Genomic DNA, 6531 nt, shown 5'->3' on the forward strand with positions numbered 1-6531 from the left:
TAAAGGAAAGGAGATATGTACAACAGGAAAGAGACCATGTTATGATTAGGTTGAGAAAGAAGTTGAAATATTTATAGACTGTGGTAATGGTACAAATGAAAATGAACAAATTTTAATAAAGAAAGAAAATTGGTGGGGTTATTTCACAGGGCAGAAAGAAATCTATGTATTTTTTATTTTTTCAGTGTTTAGAAAAAATCCAAATTCCTTACCCTTTGATGGTGATAAAATAATTCTATACTGGATTCTTGCTACCTTTAAACACTTTTAGCACTTTGTATCTCAGATCTTCATGACATTTCTGATATCTGAAATGACACTTGGACATGCTTAGGATACTGTCACGGTGATTTTTACTTATCATCCCTGCACAAGTGTTCTTCATGTGCTCAAGGAAGCCTTTCTTGACCTTTCCCCCACATGATGTTCTAATATAGTCAACCTGTGTATTTTAAACACAAACTCATTATTTTATATATCACATTGCATTTTATTTGCTCATTTACATTTTTGTTTTTCTAAGTATCTTATCCTTTTTTAAGTATCCTTGATGGCAGGTGCCATGTTTAATTTGTTTCTGTATCCCTCTATTGGTTTACAGCATGCATTCAGTAATTTAATGTTAAACTATACAAATATCTAGAATTGATTCAGAGGCAACATAGTGGGTAGGGTTGTCTTTGGAAGTGAGCAAGAGTTCTTTTTCTTCTGAATCATGTAAGAATGAAGAAGAAAATCTTAGCTGTGGAGGAAGAAAGGAATATGAAGAAGAATATGAAGAAGTTATTAACCAGCAGTCATTGCCAAATTCAGACTTAGATAATATTTTCATCTTTTGTCTCAGCTCAGACAATAAGACCCATGACTAAGGAGGAGTGGCATGCAAATAGATGTGGGAGAGGAAGGAAAAGAAATGATTATATAATATTTTAAATTTAATTTTTAAAAATATAATAGCTGGTACTTGGTGACTTTTATATCACAGTGAAATACCCCCTGAGTTTTTCATATACATTAACTAATTTAATCCTTATAATAATTCTATGGGGTATGTATGTTATTATTACTTTAGAGATGGAGAAGTTCAGGGCACACATAATTTAGGAACTTATCATGTGAGTAACTTAGCCAATATATATATCAGTCCATGCTTTGAATGCATCAGCATGTAGAATATGCAGTCCTAAAAAATTGATTTGGGATGTCAAATAAAAATTTAAAACATCAAAGTATCCATAATACTTACCTTATTTTTTTAAGATTTTTTTTATTATTTATTTTTTTAAAGATTTTATTTATTTATTTGACAGAGACACAGCGAGAGAAGGAACACAAGTAGGGGGAGCCGGAGAGGGAGAAGCAGGCTTCCCACGGAGCAGGGAGCCTGATGTGGGGCTCAATCCCAGGACCCTGGCATCATGACCTGAGCTGAAGGCAGCCGCTTAACTGACTGAGCCACCCAGGCGCCCCTAATACTTACCTTTGAGACCTTCTGTACTCAAATAGTTCTGTTTGTAATTGTCTTGATGGCTTACACTAGTTATGTGATATGAAAGTTAATTAGATACAGTTCAAGTTATGATACTACAAATAAACTGTATGTCCATACAGGATATTATTACAACTACTAACAGCTACCAGATAGTAGGGCTCAACAAATGTAGGCTATTATGACTGGAGATATTCAACCTGCTTCAAAAAACATATCCAGGAGATGAAGAGAACATTCTTTTTGGGCCCTCAGAAGCCAATTTACTTGATTTACTATACCAGAATCCCTACATGTACTGTTTGTTGTTCATCTAAGATTTCATACAACCCAATATACACATTTCAAAAAGTATTTATTGACTGTATCCATGTAAAGTCAGGAAGTGATGGGTGTAGTCTGCTTAACAATGAATTTAAATAAGATGGTCACTGCTAGATTTGTTTATATACAAATTCCGTATCCTCACATAATTGTTCATTTCCTGTTTTCTGCTTCTTTATTAGATGTAATCTTAGTTTTCTTCCTTTATTTTTAACCACTATTCATAAGGTCTTTCTATAATACAGATGTTGTCCTTTCTAAATGTTTACTAGGTGAAATAATTACTTTCAGGTCAAATTCATTATAAAAAAATACAGTTTATCATTGCAGGATGCAGTTTGAGTTCAACATGTCAACTTTCCAGAATACCACATCCTCTTCCATCATTTTCCTGCTAACTGGTGTTCCTGGGCTGGAAGCCTTCCACACCTGGATCTCCATTCCCTTCTGCTTTCTCTACATAACCACCCTCTAGGGAAACAGCCTGATCCTCTTTGCCATTGTCACCCAGCCCAGCCTCCGTGAACCCATGTATTATTTCCTGTCCATGCTGTCTGCCACTGACCTCGGCCTGTCCATATCCACCCTGGTCACCATGTTGGGTATATTCTGGTTCAACTTCAGGGAGATCAGCTTTAATGCCTACTTGTCACAGATGTTTTTCATTCAACTTTTCACTGTCATGGAATCCTCAGTGCTGTTGGCCATGGCCTTTGGTCATTTTGTGGCCATCTCTAATCCACTCAGGTATGCCACCATTTTAACTGATTCCAGAATAGTTCAATTTGGAGTGGCAATTGTCATCAGGGGGACACTAAGGCTGACACCAATGGTTGCACTTCTTAAAAGACTGTCCTTCTGCCACAGCCACGTGCTCCACCACTCCTACTGCTTCCACCCTGATGTAATGAAGCTCTCGTGTACAGAAACCAGGATCAGCAATGCAGTTGGGTTGACAGCCCTGATCACCACTGCTGGAGTGGAATCCATCTTCATTATTTTTTCCTATTTTTTAATCATTAAGACTGTCCTCAGCATTGCATCTCCAGAAGAGAGGAAGAAAGCCTTTAGCACATGCGTCTCACATATTGAGGCAGTTGCTGTATTCTATATTCTGTTGATTAGTCTGTCCTTTGTACACAGATTTGGGAAACAGTCTCCACTTTATGTACATATTCTGATTGCCAGTGCCTACCTGCTAATCCCCCCCTGTGCTGAACCCCATCGTCTATAGTGTGAAGACCAAACAGATATGCAGAGCTGTGTTAAAAGTTCTCCAGCCCAGTGCAACAAAGGAATAGATGGGGTTTTCACCTTTTTTTATTCCTTGTTATTGTATAGATGAGCAAAATGCCCATCATAGAAGTTAAAATCATGAGACTTATGTTTGGGATAAAAGCATCTCAAAAGATCACTTTAGCTTTAAGTAAGAAGACCATGAGCTAAGAGAAAAATTTAGGCTACAATTATCTATCATTATTTACTCAGGCAACCACAATGATATTAACATTTATTCATTTGTGATAAAAGGTTTTCAATTATTAGATAACCAAAATGTTTGTTTTAAAGAAGAAGGCAGGAATAAAAAGTGTGTTAACAATAGCCGGTTACTGAATTTTATCATCTAAATCTGACACATGAAATTGGCGTTGCCCATGGTTATGGAATTGTTCCAAATATTTTTACTTTTTCTCTGCCTCAGACCTATATAACCTTTTATATAATAGCTAGTGTTATCTTCAATACATGTTTTACTGCTTTGTCAGTAACCTGAACTTTTTTGATCAAATGTTCTTACTTTCTCCCAACTCTTCAGGGAAGATTTATAGCATAAGCAGCCTATGAAAAATAGCTCTTCTTTTTTTATTATTATTATTTTTTTATTCTTATGTTAATCCCCATACATTACATCATTAGTTTTAGATGAAGTGTTCCATGATTCATTGTTTGTGCATAACATCCAGTGCTCCATGCAGAATGTGCCCTCCTCAATATCCACCACCAGGCTAACCCATCCTCCCACCCCCCTCCCCTCCAGAACCCTGTTTGTTTTTCAGAGTCCATCGTCTCTCATGGTTCGTCTACCCCTCTGATTTCCCCCCCTTCATTCCTCCCCTCCCGCTACCTTCTTCTTCTTTTTTCTTAACACATATTGCATTATTTGTTTCAGAGGTACTGATCTGAGATTCAACAGTCTTGCACAATTCACAGCGCTTACCAGAGCACATACCCTCCCCAGTGTCTATCACCCAGTCACCCCATCCCTCCCACCTCACCCCCCACTCCAACAACACTCAGTTTGTTTCCTGCGATTAAGAATTCCTCATATCAGTGAGATCATATGATACATGTCTTTCTCTGTTTAACTTATTTCACTCAACATAATACCCTCCAGTTCCATCCACGTCGTTGCAAATGGCAAGATCTCATTCCTTTTGATGGCTGCATAATAACTCTTCTTTTTAAAAAAAATTTAAATTCAATTAGCCAACATATAGTACATCATTAATTTCAGATGTAGAGTTCAGTAATTCATGAGTTGTGTATAACACCCAGTGCTCATCACATCACGTGCCCTCTTTAATGCCCATCACCCTGTTACCCCATCCCCCCACCCACCTCCCCTCCCTCAACCATCAGTTTCTTTCCCATAGTTAAGAGTCCCTGATGGATGGTCTCCTGCTCTGATGACTTACCATTCCATTTTTCCTCCCTTGCCCTGTGATCCTCTCTGCTGGTTCTTATATTCCTCATATGAGTGAAACCATATGATAATTGTTTTTCTCTGACTGACTTATTTCGCTCAGCATAATACCCTTCAGTTCCATCCACATTGATGTAAATGGTAAGAGTTCATCCTTTCCATAGTTTGGCTCTTGTGGACATTGCTGCTATAAACATTGAGGTGCAGGTACTCCTTCAGATCACTACATTTATATTTGTTTCCTGCCATTCTGACTGGTGTGAAATGGTATCTCATTGTATTGTTGATTTGTATTTCCCTGATGCCAAGTGATGCTGAGCACTTTTTCTATGTCATTGGCCATTTGTATATCTTCTTTGGAGAAATGTCTGTTCATGTCTTCTGCCCATTTCTTTACTGGATTATTTGTTTTTTGGGGTATTGAGTTTGATAAATTCTTTATAGAACTTGGATGCTAGCCTTTTATCTGATATGTCATTTGCAAATATTTTTTCCCATTCTGTAAGTTGTCTTCTAGTTTTGTTGACTGTTTCCTTAGCTGTTAAAAGCTTTTTATCTTGATGAAGTCCCCATAAGTTCATTTTTATTCTTGTTTCTCTTGCCTTTTCTTGATTAAAACTCTCCACAGTATAGGGATAGAGGCAACATACTTCAATATCAAAAAAGCCATCTATGAAAAGCCCACAGTGAGTATCATTCTCAATTGGGAAAAACTGAGAGCTTTTCCCCTAAGGTCAGGAACACAACAGGGATGCCCATTCTCACCATTGTTGTTCAACATAGTAGTAGAAGTCCTAGACTCAGCAATCAGACAACAAAAAGAAATAAAAGGCATTCAAATTGTCAGAGAAGAAGTCAAACTCTCACTCTTTGATGACATGATACTTTATGTGGAAAACCCAAAAGACTCCACCCCAAAATTGCTAGAACTCATACAGGAATTCAGCAATGTGGCAGGATATAAAATCAATGCACAGAAATCAGTTGCATTTCCATACACTAACAATGAGACAGAAGCAAGAGAAATTAAGGAGTCGATCCCATTTACAATTGTACCAAAAACCATAAAATACCTAGGAATAAACCTACCCAATGAGGTATAGGATCTGTACTCTAAAAATGATAGAACATGAAAAAAATTGAGGAAGACACAAAGAGATGGAAAAACATTCCATGCTCATGGATTGGAAGAATAAATATTGTTAAAATGTCTATGCTACCCAAAGCAATCTACACATTCAATGCAATCCCCATCAAAATACCATCCACTTTTTTCAAAGAAATGGAACAAATAATCCTAAAATTTGTATGGAAGCAGAAAAGACCCCACATAGCCAGAGGAATGTTGAAAAAGAAAAGCAAAGCTGGCGGCATCACAATTCCTGACTTCCAGCTCTATTATAAAGCTGTCATCATCAAGACAGCATGGTACTGGCACAAAAACAGACACATAGATCAATGGAACAGAATAGAGAACCCAGAAATGGACCCTCAACTCTATGGTCAACTAGTCTTCAACAAAGCAGGAAAGAATGTCCAATGGAAAAAAGACAGTCTCTTCAACAAATGGTGTTGGGAAAATTGGACAACCACAGGCAGAAGAATGAAACTGGACCATTTCCTTACACCACACACAAAGATAAACTCAAAATGGATGAAAGACCTAAATGTGAGATAGGAATCCATCAAAATCATAGAGAAGAACAAAGGCATCAACCTCTTCGACCTTGGCTGCAGCAACTTCTTACTAGATATGTCTCCAAAGAAAAATAACTCTTCTTAATTCAACACAATGTGTATGGTTTTTTTTTTTCCAGAAGTACTAATGTCATGTCTAATGATTAATAAGTCTGTTTTGTTTTTGACAAATATAATCTCACAAGTACCAGGAACCAGAGGCAGAGATATTTTAATCTGGTTTGATTTGTGATGCTTTATTGGACTTTCTCTTCAAGGAATGTTGAAGTGGGTATGTTAATCATGCTCTAGTTAGGAAGACAGAAATCATACCAGT

At 37.1% G+C, this 6531-nt stretch overlaps 1 pseudogene; it reads left to right on the forward strand.

Moving 5' to 3' along the window:
- Positions 1–2130: 2130 nt before the first annotated feature.
- LOC123842077 (olfactory receptor 51F2-like) lies at positions 2131–3114 on the forward strand (annotated as a pseudogene).
- The last annotated feature ends 3417 nt before the right edge of the window (positions 3115–6531 follow it).

This window comes from Mirounga angustirostris, unplaced genomic scaffold (genome assembly GCF_029215605.1).
Source record: "Mirounga angustirostris isolate CCGP_5_RB_7025 unplaced genomic scaffold, mMirAng1.0.hap1 SCAF_13, whole genome shotgun sequence".
In the NCBI taxonomy this organism is placed as follows: domain Eukaryota; kingdom Metazoa; phylum Chordata; class Mammalia; order Carnivora; family Phocidae; genus Mirounga; species Mirounga angustirostris.